Source organism: Triturus cristatus, chromosome 11 (genome assembly GCF_964204655.1).
Source record: "Triturus cristatus chromosome 11, aTriCri1.1, whole genome shotgun sequence".
NCBI lineage: Eukaryota > Metazoa > Chordata > Amphibia > Caudata > Salamandridae > Triturus > Triturus cristatus.
Window position 1 is genome coordinate 179127344 of NC_140594.1, and position 20930 is coordinate 179148273.

Here is a 20930-nt window from a genome sequence, read left to right on the forward strand (position 1 = left end):
GACGGTCCCTCCTGATTGAGCCACAGATAGCCCAGCGTACCCCTGGTGGCGGTCCTCCACTATGGCACGGATACTGCTTCTCGGAATCCTGCAGCCCACCTCTGCGCACCACTGTAAGCAATACACCAACTAGGTCCTTGTCCATGCGCCTCCTCAGTGGTCATTCGGCATAGCTCTTTTGGCTCCATCCCTATGCCACCAAAGAAGACAACAGATAAGACGCCACACAAAGTATCGGACTTTTTCGCATCTGCAGAAAAACGATCGACACTCCGCAGCGACGGGGGGTCTGCAGCAATGGCGCTCACGAAGGCAGACCACCTTATCATGATCAAGGATTTTAAATCTGAACTGCGCAAAGACACAAGTCACGACATCAAATCCTCCATGGACCAACTGTGGTCAGATTTGACGGAGCGTTTGTCCTCCTTACAACACGATATACATCAGGAGCAGAAACAAGTCCCTACCGAGATGAGGGAAGATGTCCGTACCCTCAAAGACCATCTGCACTTGGCGCAACTTAAGGCTGAAGATCTTGAAGATAGAGCACGGCGGGAGAACATACGGGTCCGGGATTTGGAGGAAGGCGCATAGGGGTCCGATCAGGAGGCCTTCTTGGTGGGCCTCTTCTCGGAGGTGCTGGCCCCACAGACCCTTAAAATAAAGCTAGACAGGGCCCACCGGGTCGGGTCTCTGCAGCAAGGCGAGAAAAAGAGACCTCGTGATAGCCTGGCGAAGTTCCATTTGTTTAAAGTCAATGAAACGGTGCTTCAGGCGACCAGGTCTAAGGGCTCCATCTCCTTTCAGGGTCACTCCTGCACCATCTACCAGGACATCGCGCCATCTACCCTGGCCAGGAGACAGCAGCTCAGGCTCGTTACCACCAAACTGAGAGACGACAATATCAGATACAGGTGGACTTACCCCTTAGGCCTCAGCTTCGAATTTCAGAAAAAACAACGTCACATCACTGACCTACAGGAGGGTTTAGCCCTCCTGGGTCCTCCTGCTGGGGAGGTGGGCCCCCTCAGGGTAACGATGGAGACCCTGCTCGACGTTCTACTTCAACCTTTACCTGGTCTGCGGAAACACGTGAGGGACGTCGATGAACCCTCAGGGCTTACTCTCTACCCTCAGACCCGCGACTTTACGTTCTACTCACACGTTCACCATACATACTCTCGGCTTGATTACATTTTTATTAGTCAATCTCTGCAAGGCGCCCTGCAGGAGGCCAGGATCTTCCCCCTTTCTGTATCAGATCATAGTCTGCTCTATATTTGTCTTGCTTGGGGTGGGAACGCCTCGACTACTCCCAGGTGTTACTTCCCGGCATTGTTCACTAGAGACAAGGAATCTTGTACCAAAATCCGAGAAGCCATTACTGAATTCTTTGCTATTATTAAGCCGGAAGACACCTCGGTATATACCACTTGGGACACTCTCAAGGCGGGCGTTCGAGGGAAATGTATTTCCCTTAATGCAACTCTGAATAAGCAGCGCACTAGAGAACGGGAGGAGCTGGAGATAGAGCTTTCTTCTCTTGAGCACGCCCATAAGTTGAATCCCACCAGGCAATCTCTTCGGAGCCGGCGATCCGTGGTAAACTCCGAGCTATCTATAATAACAGAGCAGAATTTAAATAAAAACTCAGGCAACTTTCCTATCCTCAGGGCAACACAATTGGTAAACACCTTGCCAGACAGCTCAAAGATAAAAGGGAGAGGAAGTATATAGGAGGAATCCAGGGCTCCTCTGGAGATCTCACCCTTAAAGACGAGGACAAGGTCGAGATATTTAGCTCCTTTTATGAACGTCTATACTCTGGGGCGACGCTAGAGTTGGCTACCCAACAAGCTTACCTCCAGAGGCTATTCTTACCCCAGGTATCAGAAACGTGGAACTAACTACTTACCGCTCCTATCACCACAGACTATGTTATCGCTGCCATTAAAGCCTTAAAAATACACGAAGCCCCTGGACCGGACGGTTATACCGCTCTCTTTCATAAGACATTTTCCCCTGACATCAGCCCACATTTAGCACGACTTTTTAATAAGAGAGCGGAGGACGGCGCGACCTCCGACACTATGTCGGAAGCCGTAATTTCAGTGATACCTAAGCCAGGGAAGGACCCACACCGATGCGCCTCTTATAGACCTATTGCCCTACTTAATCTTGACGCCAAATTATACTCCTCTATCATAGCCTGACGACTAAATGACCTCATGCCCGACCTCATCCACCCTGACCAGTCTGGATTTATTAAGGGTCGCCAAACACATGACAACACCCGTCGCATTGTCCATCTGATCGAGAAAGCCAACAGACGCCAAATTGCTGCAGTTCTCGTTGGACTGGACGCTGAGAAAGCCTTTGATAGGGTTGACTGGAGGTTTATGTTCCACACTCTTACAGCGTTCTGATTCTCTCCTAAATTTCTTAGTATGATTCAAGCTAACTATCTCCTTCCCCGCTCTAGGGTGGTGGTTAATGGGGTCCAGTCGTCCTCCTTTGTCCACTCTAGAGGCACCCGGCAGGGATGTGCCCTTTCACCCCTGCTTTTTGCTCTCAGTATCGAACCATTGGCGCTAGCAATCAGGGCTAATCCTGGAATTCGGGGGCTGCCGTTCACAGGGGAGTCCTATAGGATCTCTTTGTTTGCGCACAACGACCTCTTGTCTCTATCTGAACCGGCTACATCACTCCCCTCTGTGCAATCTGAGCTAGAGCGCTTCGAAGCAGTAGCGGGTTTTAAAATAAATCTAGAGAAATCATATATCTTCAACTTAACTCTTCCGCAAGAGGAAATTCATAGAATTCAGTCCCTTACGCCACTCCCTTGGGCCACTTCCTCCATTCAATATCTGGGAGTCCAGCTGACACCCACTTTAGAGAAGCTTTACGCTGCCAACTTCCCCCCATCCTTGCACAAATACAAGCTGACCTCACGAAATGGAAGCTCCTCTTTCTGTCGTGGCTAGGCCGTATACACGCCGTGAAGATGACACTTCTTCCTAAACTCCTTTACCTATTTCAGGCCCTGCCAATCGAATTGGATAGTGACTTCTTCCGCAGAGTGAAAGCTATGATCTTACGCTTCATTTGGCAGGGGGGGCGGGCCCGCTTCTCCTTCTCTCTATTGCGTCGCTCTCGCAGGGGAGGGACTCCCAGACATTCACCTATATTATAAAGCTGCCCAGCTGAGAGTCCTGGTAGAATGGTCGCAACAAACCTCCGACAAACACTGGTTACATATGGACCGGAGTGTGACGGGACGGACCATTTGGGACCTGGTGTGGCGGCCTAAAGAGGACAGACCCAAGAACAAGTACATCAGCACTCCTACACGCAACACCCTGAGAGTATGGGACTCTGTCTCGGGTGACAGTAGGTGGACTTCGTTCCCCTCTCCATTTACACCACTTCACTTCAACACGGTATTCCCACCAGCTTTACATGAGGGACCCTTTGATGCCTGGCGGGAGGGCAGGTGCTTAGCCTTGACACACTTATTCCACAACTATGACCCTCTCACGTTTGACTATTGCAAGCGAGATTATAAAATAGGCAACGCGGAGCAGTATCATTATGTTCAACTAATACACTGGGCCTTTACTCCTCAGATACGAGAGGCAGCCACTCGTCCTCTCATCAAATTTTAGGCCTTCCTCACCAGGACCACTTGTATGAAAGGGGTGATATCTTTTATATACAATTTTCTTCTTGTGACCGCATTGTCTCCACGCCCATGGTATATGAGTATGTGGGAGGACTTAATGCAATGAGCCATCTCTGATGCAGAATGGTCTCATTTATGGTCCGACATCATACGATTTAACCACTCCACAGAACTCCGGGAAGCCCATCTGAAGACCATGATGGACTGGTACCTCCATCCGTCCAAACTAAAAAAAATATTTCCCACCACCTCTGATAGATGCTGGGGAGGGTGAGGGCTCCTTGGGGATTTCCAACACATTTGGTGGGACTGCCCAACTATACGCCCTTTTTGGGAACAAATTCTAGCACATACGAAGGAAATGTTGGGATACCCCATCCCCTCAACTATGGCGAGTGTACTGTTGGGGCTCCGTGACTCTTCCCTAGAACACCAGTCCGAGCGGACAAAAATATTATGTGGCTTTGTATCGGTGCAGCCAAGATCACGCTGGCAGCCGCCTGGAAGAAGAAAGAGGCCCTGGCTATCTCCCTTTGGTACTCACGTTTATGGAAGTTACTCAGTCTAGAACGCATGTCCGAAATTTTCAGGGATAATTACAAGAACTTCCAACTTAAGTGGGGGCCTTTAGTTACCTTTCTTTCACAAGGCCTCCCCTCGGCTGTCTGTCCTTCTTCCATTAGAGCCCTCCATCTTTTCCAATTTTGAGTAGAGGTTTTTGTCTCAAGATACTTCCACTATATGTCTGTTGCCGCCACCATGGTAAGGGTGGGAAATTACTTTGTTAGCCTTTTTGGGAATTATTTGTTTATGGTTTTTGTTTTCCATACCTAGCACCTTCTAGCTGGAAGGCTTAGACAAAGTTGCCATCACAGGCAAAAGATATTCCGGATATAAAATTCATTGTTCATCTCTTGGTGCCTGATTGCTCTTGTTCTACGCTCCATTACCACCAGAAGCTGTACCTTCCAATTGAGCTCTCTCTTGTAACAGGAGTGTGCTGTTTATTGGGCAACGCACTTTCTTTAGCAACTGTATTCACTGTTGAGTCATACTGTCCCCCTGCGTGGGGTACTGTGGTGGTCATGTCTTTGATTGTATGTTGGGAAAATTCAATAAAAATACCTTTGAAAAAAGGGACATGGCAGAACACTGGAAGGCTTCCTTAGAGAGCCTGCTATGTGTGTACATTATATGTGCTTTTATCGAAAATCTAAAACTGTTATTATAAAAAAATAAAAAATTGTTCCACCATAAAACACGAGTACTTCCAATGGGACTGCAGAACTGGATTGTGGAAATACGCATCATGTAGGTTGAGTGACACCATCCAGTCCCCAACTTTCAATGCCAGCAATACCTGAGCTATGGTCAATATCGAACTTTTCCTTTCAAGACCGCTGTCCTTTTTGGGAACAAGGAATAATGGTGGTAACACCCTTGTTCCCCTGCTCTGTGATTAACTCCACAGGTCTCTTCAAGAGAAGCGCTGCCACTTCTTCCTGTAAAATGGAGCGATGGTGTGGCCGAAGAATGGCAGGGTGAATGGAGGTGGAGCCTTAGCCTGAAGGAAGGGTAAGGTGTACCCCTTTTACATGATCTGATAAACCTATTGGCCTGAAGTAATGCCCTTTCAGGCTGATAGAAAGGAGGACACCTTCTCACCCCAACAGGCTCTGTGTGGGTTCGGAAAAGCAAATTAATTAAACCTGCTTTTCTGGAAGGATCCACAGCTCTTAACTGTAGATGTGCCTCTCTAATGCTTCACCAGCAGATTTTATGACTGCTGGGCCTGAAAGAACTGATTCTGGCAAATGGAAAATCACCTTGAGAAAGTGCTGAAACTGGTAGTAGTCACTAATTGACTGAGGTTATTGGAAACCTGAGGATCAGTCTGTGGCCCTGCCGGCCCTGAAATGTTCAAATGAGGTCTCAGACATATCCCCAAACAGGCATGCTCCATTGAAGGGCAGATCCATCAAGCTAGCCTGCACATCTGTGGAGACGCCGGAGATTTGAAGCCAAGCATGCCACACCTTGAAGAGACAGAGATACTGATTGCACATGCAACTGCGTCAGTGGTGTCCATGTTGGATGCTATAATGTGACTGGATGCATTTTGTCCATTTGTCACAACCGCCTGGAAATGGGCAGTTATGTCTTCCAGGACATGGGGATGATTGGTTGGGCCATGTTCCCTGAGGCATGGGTATATTGTGCCAGGAGACAGCTGGCATTTAGGGACTTGAGTGCCATTCTGCCTGCCAAAAATGTTGTCATTCCTCAAGCTTCCGGCTGTTTTGACTCCCTGTGAGGAGCAGAAGGGAAGGTTCCTGCCAAATACCCAGATGAGCAGGATGCTTGTATGACCAGGCTTTCTGGTGACCAGTGTGTAGATAAGAAGGAAGGATCTCTTGGTGCTGGGAGGCAGCATCTTACCACCAGTCTTTTGACCAAAGATACAGAGGCGAGCTTCTCCCATGATGCCATCACTTGCTCCAGCAAGGCCTCGTTGAATTGCAGAAGGGGTTCTGAATAGCATACAGCTGAGAGGAGTACCTCAGTGAGGACATTCTTCTTAACGTCCCCCGTTGAAAGCTCCAGCTGCAGTACCTCTGCAACATTTTTGACCACTGAGTGGAAAAGGTAGGAGGCCCAGTTGGAAAATCTATCTCAACTACAGTGAAGGTGTACAATCCACTGGCCGATGATAGGCCTGCTAATACCTGACCACCCCCATAGGCAAAAGGATTCAGAGGATTAGAATATGATCCACAAAGTTCATGGATACGCCTCCAAACGTCTCTGGTCCTCTCTTCTAGACTTGTTCTCTGGAACAGAATGTGGAGGTGCTGCTGATGAAGCCGTGTCCAGCACCAGAGAAAGCGGCAGTAGTTGCGACTGTGCGGTCTGTGGTGGGGCTGGCCATGACATGGGAGGATGTGGCACTGTGTAGCAGGACCAATGGAAAATATGGAGGAGCAGCAGCAGAGCAAAATGGTGCAAGTTTCGGAATCAAAGACATGAACATAGGGACATAGGTAGGCCCTAAGGCGCCATGGGCTCAGACGGTGCACCGGATGGTGCTGTTGCTCCTGAAAACATGCAGTGCATGGCGGTGAGGAATGTGTCCAGGTCTGAACCTGGCATTGAAAACTCCAGGTAGGAAGACATCAATAGAAACTCTGTTGATGGGAGCCATTAACTCGGTTGTCTTTGCCGTGACTTAGAGGAATTCACTGGGCATGCTCCCTCCCACTTAGGACACAATTTGAAATCTGCGTGTGAGGTTTTACAGTGATACACGCTTCAATCTCCAAACAAATCAGCATTCAACTACATGTATTTATTGTAATAAGGGCTGTGTTGGCCTTTTTTCCAATGGGCATTATCCGCATGGGCAGCAGGCACAGGGAGCTTCTCAAGAGAGGGGGAGCAAGAGAGGTGGAGAAAGAAATCAGAGAGGGAGAAGAGAGAGAGAAGAGAGCACATTCACAAGGGCTGCTTTTTGGTTCCGGCTCTTAGGTGTTATGATGCCACTCCGTTTCATTTAGAAAATTGCCCTCATCCTTAATGTGCTTAAGTCTTGCCATGAGTGTTTTGACTAAATTGTCCAAAAAGAACAAGTTACATACCTTCTGTAATGATGTATCTGTAAGAGACATATGTTAGTTATAGATTCCATACCTTAGAATTATCCCCAGGCGTCAGATTGGATCCAGAGAATTTTTTCTTAGCTGCATCCCAGCGCATAGGTGGGTGGTGTCGGTTAACTCTGCATCTGTCGTCTGCGTCACTGGGATGATGTTGTGGTGCCTACTTAGACGCCGCCCCTGCGTGCTCACATCAGTTCGGACACGACCTTCCACACCAGAAGCGCAGAGCCATGAAAGACACTGACCACTGGTGCACTACAACTTGAGCCCTGCAAGGGAGTCCTTATAGCTAGAAGTCAGTTCGCAGAGCGGGGAGGATGGGTGGGACGGTAAGGAATCTATAACTAACATAGGACTCTTACAGATACATCGTTATCGAAGGTAAGTAACCTGTTCATCTGAAAGAGACTAGATTATGGCAGTCGGGCGACCCGCTGCTCCCAGGTCCATGCCAGGCTACAGGTCTCTGGGCCTTCAGGCCCACGTCGACTCCCTGCCTCTGGGTGTCCCAGGGCTTTTGACTCTAACTGGTCAGGAGGACGCCGGGCCTTGCTTCATAGGTGCTTGTCAGCCCCGGGGCTACACCTGCCACGACAGCGTCGCTCCTGCTGACTGCACCATTGGTTGCGGAGGGCTCTGTGGGGCCTCAGGCGTGCTGCGTGGTCAACTTGTCGTGAGCAAGCCTATGTCCTTCTAGGTACAGTCAGCAGCAGTCTTGGGCTGTCAAGGGGTCTGCAAGGCCCATGGATCTCTAGGACAGTGCATTAAATAAGTGCTCCACTCACGAGATCAGTCCCAGGGCACAGCTGGTCACAGGCAGCTCTCCTCCTCAGCCATCTTGGAGCGCGACTTTGCGGATCCTCCACGTCCTGGCATTGGGGAGATGATGGCAGCCGCAATCTCCCTTAATTTACTCTTTGATGGGCTCCCCAAGCTGCAACGTCACTCAGAAAAGTCAGGCTCTCCTGGGTTGCTCCATATTGACAGGATTATTCTAGACAACAGTGGTACCTGGAAGGAAAGATTTTAAGAGCAAGGAATGAATATAGACTCAATCGTTACTATATTAGGTTGACTTGTCCTGCCGGACAGAGGTCTAATATTTACTTTTAGGCAATTTAGAACCAATTAGTACAAACAATTACAAAAAGTGGGACACAAGCCTGTGTCCTACTTAGCCATGAGGTACAAAGAAAACTACGAACAGCAAGAGGCTCAGGCAATGCTTATTGGTTTGTTTCACATGAGTAATACACAGTATTATGGGGAACAAATCGCAAGGAACACCTTTACATTGAAGTAAATGAAAGTTTTTTCGTATAAGGTGTATCAAAGTGTTGACGGCGTTTCGAACCATGAAGGAAATAGGCGGTTCATCATCAGGACATAAGGTACATGCCTGTTAGGTAGAGCCTATTAGCCTAAAATTTGAAAACGGGGAATGAATAAGACGATACGTGGGCACTGCTGTGATGGCACCCCTGGGGGTGAGCGGATGGGGCGTGCTGCTACCAGGCGGCGTCTATTTGAATTCCGGTTAGTGAATAGTTTAGAAGGATGCAAGAACGCTGCTGTGATGGCGGCCTCTGAGGGTAAGAGGTTGGAATACGCTACTGCAGTGGCGGCGGCGTTGGAGTTCGGTAGTTAACCCGGAAGACGGCAGGTATTCGGAACGGCTCGATCGCCGGTTTTCAGATTGTTGCTCGATGGCGGAATCAATCGGACGAGTGACAGGATGGCACTAGATAGGACCTGGCCGAGCGGAGCTCTGATCAGTGCTGCTCACTCCAATGGTTTCAGGACACCATGCCATCTGTGATCATGTCTTCTTCAGGTATACATTCCTTAGCAAATAGCTATTGAAAAAAACACAAAATACACTATATAGGCAATCACCATATACTACTATGTACACCCTTATCGGACCTATGAAATTAGCCTCCATTTTTTACCAAGCCACTCCAGAGCCACCCAACAGACCCTTCCTGTGACAACAAGGCCACTAAATGCTTGGTTGTCAAGTTGCACATAAAAAAAATGCTTTTTGACAATCCTTCCAACATCACCAAGTCCTGATTTTTGTTAAAGAGCACTTAACAGGATTGATCATGTTTTCACTCGCTGCTCCAAGCTCCTCCTTAAACAGGCCAGTAAATAGTGTTCTTATCTCGCCACATTTTCTGTGCATTTAAAGACCGAGGTCAAATTCCAGACACTGTTTTTACGAGGGCGCCTGTTTAGCTATTTTACACAAGATTGGTGTACGTCAACAATCAGGTACTGCATCGGTATGATATACTTGCAATTCTGCGTGGCCATGTTTGACTTTCATACACGAAATTTCACTTCTATCACTTCTATCACTTCAATTTAAATACTTTATTTGGGTGCATGTTTAGTTAGAACAAAATCAATTGATGCAAAGCCTTTGTCGTGTAGTTCCTAGGAATCCTTTAGCACGTGGGTGTTTTGGATGACCTAAACTGAGGACTTGATGTCCCAGCCTCTTCTGGCCCCCCCCACAGGATATGTTAGCCGTTAGACCAGCTAGCTCTACAGTGCCACTACCACCCCCCTGTATCTTACAGTGTTGTAGGTAGTTTCTGGCAACCACTGAACATGATAACCCTGATTCCTCAGGGATCTTGGAAAACAGTATAGTATGTTTTGCTCAGACACTTGTACTTGCTTACTCTCAGAAAATACACAGGATGGATATTAAAACATTTCAATAAGTATTTATTGGTCCAGCGACAGCCTTGAGTAAAACATATGTGCTGCGACAATCAGGAGACAGAAGCATACTGAAGAGATCGTTAGTACCAATATATTAAATAGTAGATACCTTGCTACCACTAACACAGTGCTACTAAGATGAACATAAGCAGTTCAGATAAAAACAATAGCACTTGATATTCCTAAAATGCGCGCCCTAGTAATTTGCCTAAATGTACCTAGCCTAGATCTGCATGTGTAGCATATATATGCGTGTAGCTATGTGTATCTGTAGCCAAAAAAATCCTAGGGAAGAACCAGTCCCCTCACCTGATGGTTCCCTTGACCCTGATTCAGGGAGGTCGCTCCCCCATGCCGCATAGCACCACCTGTGTGCCCGTGTCCCTCTGCACTCTTCCACCGCCGTAGGTTTGAGGCCCTGTGCCCTGGTTGTAATTGCTTCACTGTATTGTTTTCATTGGTAAATTATGTTGTTGTCTCCCTTTTTCCTCTGTGCCCCTGGTTGTATCTTGATTTCTGTTCACTGTATTGTTTTACCCTGATATTGTGCAATTGTTTTTCTTATTCTGAGCCCTGTTTTTTTCCCTCCGCTGTGCCCCCGCCCCCCTGCTCGTCCCATTCCTCGTCCCGCTCCCCCTCCCAGCTGCTCTTCCCTCCCACCTCCCCTTATAATGGTGGCCGCGTGCAGCAGGCAAGCCCGTCTGCGCCTGGACCGTGCCCAGCGCCAGACCCCCCGGACCCCGCGAATGTCACGACGTCAGACACCGCTACGATACCAGCACCCTCCACACACTCAACACCGGACGATCACACACCTGCTGCCTGGCCGCCCCAAAGCGCACCCAAGGACCATTCTCCTGCCGGAGCTGCAGTTTCACCAGCCTCCAAACCAGCCAAACCGCCCATTGAGAAAGGACGAAACCACCTCAGATGCATCATACTCAACACCTGCCGGTCTCAAACACTCCATCGAACTCTGGGACCTACTCGACTCCACCTCTCCAGACGTCGCCTTCCTGACGGAGACCTGGATGAACCCCTCCTCGGCACCCGACATCGCCACAGCCATCCCTGACGGCTACAAGATCACCCGCAGGGACCGCACCAACGGAACAGGAGGAGGAATTGTCATCGTCGACAGGTCTCGACCAGCACCGACGACACCCTCAGCACCGCCGAACACTTGCACTTCCAGATCCACACGGATCCTAACACCAACCTCAGAGGAACCCTCATCTACAGACCCCCCCCCGGACCCCGGGCACAGTTCAGCGACTCCATTGCCGACATCGTCAGTACACACGCCCATGCCTTCCCAGACTGCATCCTCCTCGGGGACCTGAACTTCTACCTCGAGAACAACATCGACACCAACTCCACCACCCTGATCGAAAACTTCGCCAACCTCGGACTCAGACAGCTCATCACAACACCCACCCACTCTGCCGGCCACACGCTTGACCCCATCTTCTCCGCAAGCTTCCACGTCACCTTCAGCCACACCACTGAACTCCACTGGACTGACCATCGCTGCATCTACTTCACCTGCCGGAAACCCACCACGCACCACCGCACTGAACAGATCCCCCGCCGCAGCTGGAGCAAAGTCACCGAAGACCAGCTAAACACCACCCTCGCCCGAAGCCCTCCCGTCGACCCCACGACACCGCCGCCCGCAACCTCAGATAGTGGATCGACGACTGCGCCAATACTGTCGCCCCGATCAAGAACACCCCCAACAGACGCACCAACAAGAAAGCCAGCTGGTTCACCACGGACCTCCAGGCCTCCAAGCAAACCTGCCAAAAACTAGAGAAGAAATGGCACCGTGAACAGACACCGGACAGCTACGCAGCCCACAAGAACGCCATCCGCAGACACCATCACCTCATCAGATCCGCCAAAAGGGCCTCCTTCAAGAACTGCTTAGACAACAACGCTCACAACAGCAAAGAGCTCTTCAACATTGTGAAGGAACTCTCCAACCCCAGCTCCAACCCCAACGACATCCCACCATCGCAAGACCTGTGCGACTCCCTTGCCACCGCAAGATCGCAGACATCCACGACAGCTTCAACAACCCGACTGCCCTGACAGCCACCGAGACCTTAGACCCCACGGCCACCACCCACAGCGAGCCCCTGCTCACCTGGACCAACAAACGACGACGACACCATCAAAATCATGAGCACCATCCACTCCGGCTCTCCGTCAGACCCATGCCCACACCACATCTTCAACAAAGCCAGCGCCACCATCGCACCCCAACTCCGCAAGGCCATCAACATATCCTTCGAGATCGCAACTTTCCCGGAGAGCTGGAAGCACGCCGAGATCAATGCCTTACCCAAGGCTGACCCGAAGGACCTCAAGAACTTCCGTCCTATCTCCCTGCTCCCGTTCCCGGCAAAGGTCATCGAGAAGACTGTCAACAGACAACACACCCACTACCTCGAGGAGAGCAGCAACCACAGTACTGAAACTGCCCTCATCGCCGCCACCGACGACATCACGGCCCTGATGGACATCGGCGAACATGCGGCCCTCATCCTCCTGGACCTCTCAGCTGCCTTCGACACCATCTGCCACCGCACCCGCTACCACAACGCAGTGATCCGTGACAAGGCCCTGGAATGGACCACCTCCTTCCTCTCCGGCAGAACCCAGAGCGTCCGCCTCCCCCCTTTCCGATCCAAAGCCACCAAGATCATCTGTGGAGTAACCCAAGGATCATCCCTCAGCACGACATTGTTCAACGTCTACGGAAACGCCCTCTGCGCAGGAGCCCCGGACAAACTCTTGAAACGACTACAACGCATACAGAACGCCTCTGCACGCCTGATCCTCTACATCCCTCGCCACAGCCACATCACACCCCACCTGAGACCTGCACTGGCTTCCCGTCAACAAGAGGATAACCTTCAAGCTCCTCACCCACGCACACAAGGCACTCCACAACACCGGTCCGGCATACCTCAACCAGCGACTCACCTTCTACACCCCGAACCGCCAGCTCCACTCCGCCGACCTCACCCTCACCACCGTCCCCTGCATCCGAAGAGCGACCACCGGCAGCAGATCGTTCTCCCACCTTGACGCTAAGACCTGGAACACCCTTCCCATCCTCCTTGGGCAGACCCAGGACCTTCTAACCTTCAGGAGGCTACTCAAGACCTGGCTATTCGAGCAGTAGCAGCAGCCCTCCCCCCTTCCCCCCCCCCACCCCCCCAGCGCCTTGAGACCCTCACAGGTGAGTAGTGTGCTTTACAAATGTCCTGATTGATTGATTGATTGATTGATTGATTGATGGTTGGGAATGAAGGACCCGGTCTCTGTGTCGAGGATGACACCCCGCTGAGGATACCACACCGCTGCGTGTCAAAGATTCAGCATGAAGGACCCTGTGTCAGTTTGGAAGGAATTCTTCTCTAATTTGTAGGGGTAAATAAGGGTCTGTCATACTAGAGTGGTCACTGCAGGGTTTCTTCTAGAATCAATATGTTTAGAAAAAAATCATAAATGGTTTGCAAACAAACATGAATGTTTTTGCAAACCAAATGCAATCATGCACAGTTGGTTGTTGGGCAAGGATGACAAAAGTGGTGACTCTTGTACAGAATAATTATACTGTGCCTGAGGACATGTTTATGTAGATCAGGTACAGAGCCTAGTGTCAATGAGACAGGAGCAAGCTATTAGGTGAAAGGTTACCTGTTTAGAATCGTTATTGTCGTGTGGATGGGAAAATGTATGTAAAATGGGGTATACATGACAGGACTATTCTAAAGGATATGACACCCACTCCTCATCAAAAGGTCAACAGGGTCAGCTAGGTAATAATAAAGCGAATGCTTTTAAAAGGTATAAAAATAATTTATAATAAAACATACTAACAGCACTTTAAAAGCCTGAAAAAATGTCCATAAAAGAAAAGTAATTTTTCCCAAAAAGCGTTCAGAAAGGTCCTCTAAACTTGTATATGTGGTTGTTATTACACTGAGGACCTTGAAAGCCATTGAATGCTCAGTTAGAGCAGAGACGGAAAAATAAAACAAAGTCAGTTTCCACCTTCAATTTATTAAATGTTTTAAAAAGTTGCCATAGGGTTCCCAGCACATGAGAGGCCAGATTGTTTAAAAATCCTGCACTGAAGACTCAACATCGCTGAACATCGTATCCGCAGGTGGCAATCCCTCCAGATCTTCTAGTATCATGTCGAGTGAGCAAAGATGTTCATCTCCGGTTCCCACAGCAGCCGCCGGGGAAGAATTAGATGCCTGCATGCCCGATACTTATACCTGTACCTCTGGAGCAGAGCCTCTTAACAGGAGCGGAAGCATCCCTTCGAGGCTCTAGAAATGCCGTCATCAACATGGGAATACGTTGTGGACAACTGTGCACGTAGGCCTGCAAGGGCTCCAGGGGCACTTCTATGTCCGGTGGCGCAAACAATGGAAGTGTCAGACACAGGTCCAACATGCAGCCAAATCCGCAGAAGAGGCAACGGAACACAGGCAGGACAGTCTAGCCAGACCGATCTAAAAAACAGGAACCGATGCTCACTCAACTCTCGAAGGCGTAGTCAGATAGAACACCATATGCTCAAGACAACGTCATTCCAGCAGGGTTCTCTCATTTTCTTGAGGGATTGCGACGTCCATTACGAAGCAAAAGGATTAAAATCAGGATGCCTGCTACTGATAGCAGGACCATAGGAAGCCCTCCCAAACGCTTCCAAGTACGGAGTGTACGAAAGCTGGAATTACTCCGAAGATGGGCTGAAAGGTGGTTAAGAGACCTGATTCAAGTTGCTTAAATAAGTGTATGATCCCACTCGTATCAGACATGTTAAAGTTACGATGAACCATTTCTCTGAAATGGATCGGGAAGTTCGTACGGACCAGGGCCAGTATCTCTGCTGAAGATCTTGCAACCTGGAGACCAAAAGTCTCTCGGGCCGAAGTTAAAGCCACATTTTGTTGAAACAACATGGCTTTCAGTCTGCTTAGCGAATCAAACCGTATACTGGAAACATTAAATGAAGGCCACAGTGGTGCCTCCCTAACTGTGCGAGCTGGGGTAAACAATACTTGCTTACAGCAAACAACCCTGAGGCTTACTGTGACTAGATATGCGATGCCTGGCACCATCCCACAACAGCCTTGATCATTCAGCATTAAATAACTCCCATCCGAAAGTAACTCAAAATCTGGATGAATCACTGCAGCTGGGGAGCCCTTAAATAGCAAGATAAGTTGCTTTTGACGAATTACAAGCTGCTTGAAGTGACACCTCTTTGCACACTAAAGACCCACTTAAAGCCTTCCCTCATGCCTGTATATCTTAAGAAAACTTCAGTGTCCTTATTACTGCACCTATGTCTATACAGTAACTCCCAGGTTTCCTGTATGTACCCTTCACCCAACACTTCCAACCTGCCTGCTTGGATGTATCTAAGGCAGTATTGGAACCGGAATGCCGTGATTGGCAGTGTGATGTAGCCATGAATTAACGATTCCGTAGACAGTGACTCTGCTAATGTAAAAGGTAATTTCTCTAGTTTTGAGTAGCATGGTGTACTTTGAATCTCTGTGTACCATTGTCACTTGGTGGTCAGATTATAAGCCGAAGACAAATTTGAGCCATTAATGTACCTCCATGGCACGTGGCCAGAACACAATGATTGTAGCGACCAGCAATATAGAGTGCAATTGAGATTGCCCATGTTGTAGAATAGACTAGGGGTGGGCAGAGAACTCTGCTCTGCCAGTGGAGCGGAGTTAGCCAGCCACCCCCCACCCCCTGCTTCTGAACCCAACCAGGTCGGGTGAGCCTGCCCTGGCCACGATGGACCCCCGTCCCCAGCACACTGACCCCCGGATGGCTTGCAGGACCAGGAAACTCCTGCACCCCAGGGCCCGCCAGACGGAGCTCAAGCCCCGGGCCCGGTCCCACCTTCTGAACCCTAGGCCAGTCCGTGGAGAGCCTCCCCGGGCCCTGATGGATCTCTGTCCCCAGTGTCCAGACCCTCAGCTGGCTTGCAGGATGGGGGGTTCCCACACCCCCGGGCCCGCCGGACGGAGCTCAAGCCTGGGATCTGGTCCCAGCTTTCGAACCTTAGCCAGGCCGGGGGAACATCCCCGGGCCCCGATAGACCCCCGTCCCCAGCGTATGGACCCTCGGCTGGCTTGCAGGACGGGGGGCTCCTGCCCCCATAGCCCCCCTGGACGGAGCTCAAGCCCCAGTCTCAGCTTTCGAACCCTAGCCAGGCCGGGGAGAGCCTCCCGGGGCCCTGATAGACCCCCGTCCCCAGCACCAGGACAGGGGGCTTCTGCACCCCAAAGCCCCCCGGACGGAACTCAAGCCCCGGGCCCAGTCCCAGCTTTTGAACCCTAGCCAGGCCGGGGAGAGCCTCCCAGGGCCCCGATAGACCCCCGACCCCAGCGCCTGGACCCTCGGCTTGCTTGCAGGATGGGGGTCGCTCACACCTTGGGGCCCGCCAGATGGAGCTCAAGCCCCAGGCCCGGTCCCAACTTCCGAAGCCTAGCCAGGCCGGGGAGAGCCTCCCCGGGCCCCGATAGGACCCCCGTCCCCAGTGCCCGGACCCTCGGCTGGCTTACAGGACAAGGATCTCCTGCACCCCAAGGCACCCCGGATGGAGCTCAAGCCCCAGGCCTGGTCCCAGTTTCCAAACCCTAGCCAGACCGGGGAGAGACTCCCAGGGCCCCGATGGGAACCCTGTCCCCAGCGCCCAGACTCTCGGATGGCTTACAGGACGGGGGCTTCCGCACCCCAGGGCCCGCTGGATGGAGCTCAAGCCCCGGGCCCAGTGCCTGCTACCGAACCCAGCCATGCCGGGGAGAGCCTCCCCGGGCCCCGGTGGACCCCCGTTGGCAGAGCGGAACATCCACAAATTGCTGCCATCCCAAACCAGGCCCAGGCGTCCCCTGCTCAGGGCTTCTCCAAGCTCTCCAGGGGCTCCAATTCCAGCTTGGCCCCCCTTTCACGCAGGGCTAGCCTCCTGCCACTCTTCACCCCGGAGACAGCGGGAAGCTAGGCAGTCCTACCCACTCTGCAGTTGCCTTGCCCTGGCTACTGACTGTCACCCCCCACACCCAGACCCTTGGACTTCAGGGTACTGACTCGGGCAGGTGTGCTTTCCACCTTCCCAGAGCGTGGAGGGCAGGAACCAAGGAGGGTTAAGGCCAAGACACGTCCTCTCCCTGACGGCCTGACCGGGGAGCCCATTTTCCTTGACTATTAACTACGTGGGGGCTTACAGAACCCTGGGGGAGGACAAAAGTTGGAGTAAACCCAGCCGGCCGAGAGGCCGGCCATCTGGTCACCCAGCCCGCAGGGCCATCTGGTCACCCGGCCCGCATGGCCATCTGGTCGCCCAGCCCGCAGGGCTATATGTTCGCCCGGCCCGCAGGGCCATCTGGTCGCCCCGGCCCGCAGGGCCATCTGGTCGCCCCGGCCCGCAGGGCCATCTGGTCGCCCCGGCCCGCAGGGCCACCTGGTCGCCCCGGCCCGCAGGGCCATCTGGTCGCCCCGGCCCGCAGGGCCATCTGGTCGCCCAGGCCCGAAGGGCCATCTGGTCGCCCTGGCCCGAAGGGCCATCTGGTCGCCCTGGCCCGCAGGGCCAAGATGGCCCAGGACGACCCAGCGCTCAGATGGCCTGAGACAGCCGGACCCAGTCGCCCTTGCAGTCTGACGACGGCGAGGGTGACCTGGAACTCCGAGGACGCTGCTCCGGAGACTCCTTCCCCGGGGCTGCTCGCCTCCCTGCTTGACTTGCGTGGGAGCAGTGGGAAGGGGGTGGCCTGGCCAGCCCAGGCCATCTGGTCACCCCCCGTCCCCTCTACCCCGTACATCGGTCAGGCTCTTCCCTGGCGAAAGAAGAACCGCCGAGGCCCGGTCCTCACCCAAGCGCCCCAGGCAGCCAAAGACCACTCCACCGGCTAGGGCGCACAAGAGCAGGGAAGGGCCCTGTGCCTAGGGTGTGCTCGCAGGAGGCAGCCAAGGGTTACGGGCTGGCACCATTCATCACTCAGGCCGCTCTGCCATTAATGATCCTTCCGCAGGTTCACCTACGGAAACCTTGTTACGACTTTTACTTCCTCTAGATAGTCAAGTTCGATCGGCTTCTCGGCGCTCCGCCGGGCCGATCCAAAGGACCTTACTAAACCATCCAATCCGTAGTAGCGACGGGCAGTGTGTACAAAGGGCAGGGACTTAATCAACGTGAGCTTATGACCCGCACTTACTGGCAATTCCTCGTTCATAGGAAATAATTGCAATCCCCAATCCCTATCACGAACTGGGTTCAGCGGGTTACCCGCACCTGTTGGCGAAGGGTAGATACATGCTGATCCGTTCAGTGTACGGCCCGTGCAGCCCCCAACATCTAAGGGCATCACAGACCTGTTATTGCTCAATCTGGTGTGGCTGAATGCCACTTGTCCCTCTAAGAAGTTGGACGCTGACTGCTGGGGGTCGCATAACTAGTTAGCATGGAGGAGTCTCGTTCGTTATCAGAATTAACCAGACAAATCGCTCCACCAACTAAGAACAGTCAAGCCGCACCACCACCCACAGAATCGAGAAATAGCTATCAATCTGTCAATCCTTTCCGTGTCTGGGAGAGGTTTCCCGTTTTGAGACAAATTAAGCCGCAGGCTCCACTACTGGTGGTGCCCTTCCGTCAATTCCTTTAGGTTTCAGCTTTGCAACCAAACCCCCCCCACCGGAACCCAAACACTTTGGTTTCCCGGAAGCTGCTCGGTGGGTCATGGGAATGACGCCGCCGGATCGCTAGTCAGCATAGTTTATGGTCGGAACTACGATTGCATCCGATTGTCCTCGAACCTCTGACTTTCGTTCTTAATTAATGAAAACATTCTTGGCAAATGCTTTCGCTTTGGTTCGTCTTGCGCCGGTCCAAGAATTTCACCTCTAGCAGCACAATACGAATGCCCCCGGCAGTCCCTCCTAATCATGGCCCCAGTTACGAAAACCAACAAAACAGAACCAGAGTTCTATTCCATTATTCCTAACTGAAGTATTCAGGCGACCGGCCTACTTTGAACACTCTAGTTTTTTCAAAGTAAATGCTTCGGACGCCCAGGACACTCAGTCAAGAGCATCAAGGGGGCGCCGAGAGGCAGGGGCTGCGACAGGTGGTAGCTCGCCTCACAGAGGACCGCCAGCTTGATCCCAAGATCCAACTACAAGCTTTTTAACTACAGCAACTTTAATATACGCTATTGAAGCTGCAATTACCGCAGCTGCTGGCACCAGACTTGCCCTCCAATGGATCCTTGTTAAAGTATACTTATTTCAATTACAGGGCCTCGAAAGAGTCCTGTATTGTTATTTTTCGTCACTACCTCCCTGATTCAGGAGTGGGTAATTTGCGCGCCTGCTGCCTTCCTTGGATGTGGTAGCCATTTCTCAGGTTTCCTCTCCGGAATCGAACCCTGATTCCCCGTTACCTATGGTCACCATGGTGGGCACGGAAAGTACCATTGAAAAGTTGAAAGGGTAGGCAGGTTATCTAGAGTCACCAAAGCGGCTGGGCGAGCCCGGATTGGTCTTGGTCTGATAAATGTACGCATACCGAAAGGTCAGCGCTCATCGGCATGTATTAGCTCTAGAATTACCACTGTTAGCCAAGTAAAAAATGGAGCGATCAAAGGAACCATAACTGATTTAATGAGCCATTCTCAGTTTCACTGTACCGGCCGTGTGAACTTACACGTGCATGGCTTAATCTGGCTTAATTTGAGAAAAGCATATGCTACTGGCAGGATCAACCAGGTAGCCGCACCTGCTGACGGGGGTGGGTTCGGGAGTCACATGCCCGTCTCACCAACCGGCAACCTTTGCACACCCTTCCCTCTCTAAAGCCTGCTAGGGGAAGGAGCCTGGTGGCTACGGCACCCCTCGGAACGGTCGTTCCGAGCTGCAGCGGAAATGCGCTGGGTGAAGAGGGTAGACAGCGTGGCGCACGGGCCTATGGACCTGCCGGGCGGCAGCATCCGAGGGCCTGGCACCACCCGACCCCTTCCGCTTGGGTCGGACCACTGGGGGGCACGAATTGCCAGGGCCACTCGGTCTTCACTCTGCTGGGTAGGGTGAAGGGCCTCCCGCCAGACAGCAGGTCCTTGAGTCGGAAGGTCCATGGGGGTTGAAGCTCTTTGCTTGAAACAACAGCCGAGGCTGGCCAAGCAGTCCATCCCTAAACAGACCGAGAGTGCCCAATTGATTGGAGTACGGTCGGGGCCTCCCCTGGCAGGCCGCCCTGTGCCGGGGATGCCAGCTTTACGTCCCTGCCTGCTCTCAGGACATGCCGGCTCGTAGGAAAGGCCCATCGGGAAGGGGCTGAGAAGCAGGGACAGACCTGGGCCCCTGGGGGCCCTGGCAGGCGGGCCCGGGTCCTGCCTTCCCCTGACTCAGAATCGCTGGACCTCACAGAGGTCTTACTGATCCTCTGCCTAGTAATCCTGAGGAAAAATACCCCACTTTCTTGTAATCCGTGCCTTAGGTACAGGGTACCTAAGGCGCGAACCTCCTAGAGCCCTAGCTGGGATCGGGGAAGCAAATGAGCCCTCATCTGGACTTCCAGGGAAGCCCGGCCATCTGGCCGCCCCATTGGACAGCATCGCACGCGACCAGATGGCCGGGCTCGAAGGGCGGCCATCTGGTCGCTCTGTGCACTAACTAAAGAGCGAGCGGGTGCCGAGGCATGGGGGGGCAGAGGCCCAGGGCCCCAGCTGGGCCTCAGCCATGAGGCTGCGAGGGGGGAGCCAACGGGCCCTCTGACCCGGGCCCACGGACACCTTGACAAGCAG

At 52.1% G+C, this 20930-nt stretch overlaps 1 pseudogene; it reads right to left on the reverse strand.

Moving 5' to 3' along the window:
* Positions 1 to 18144: 18144 nt before the first annotated feature.
* On the reverse strand, positions 18145 to 19899 carry LOC146783864 (18S ribosomal RNA; annotated as a pseudogene).
* Between the last annotated feature and the right edge of the window lie 1031 nt (positions 19900 to 20930).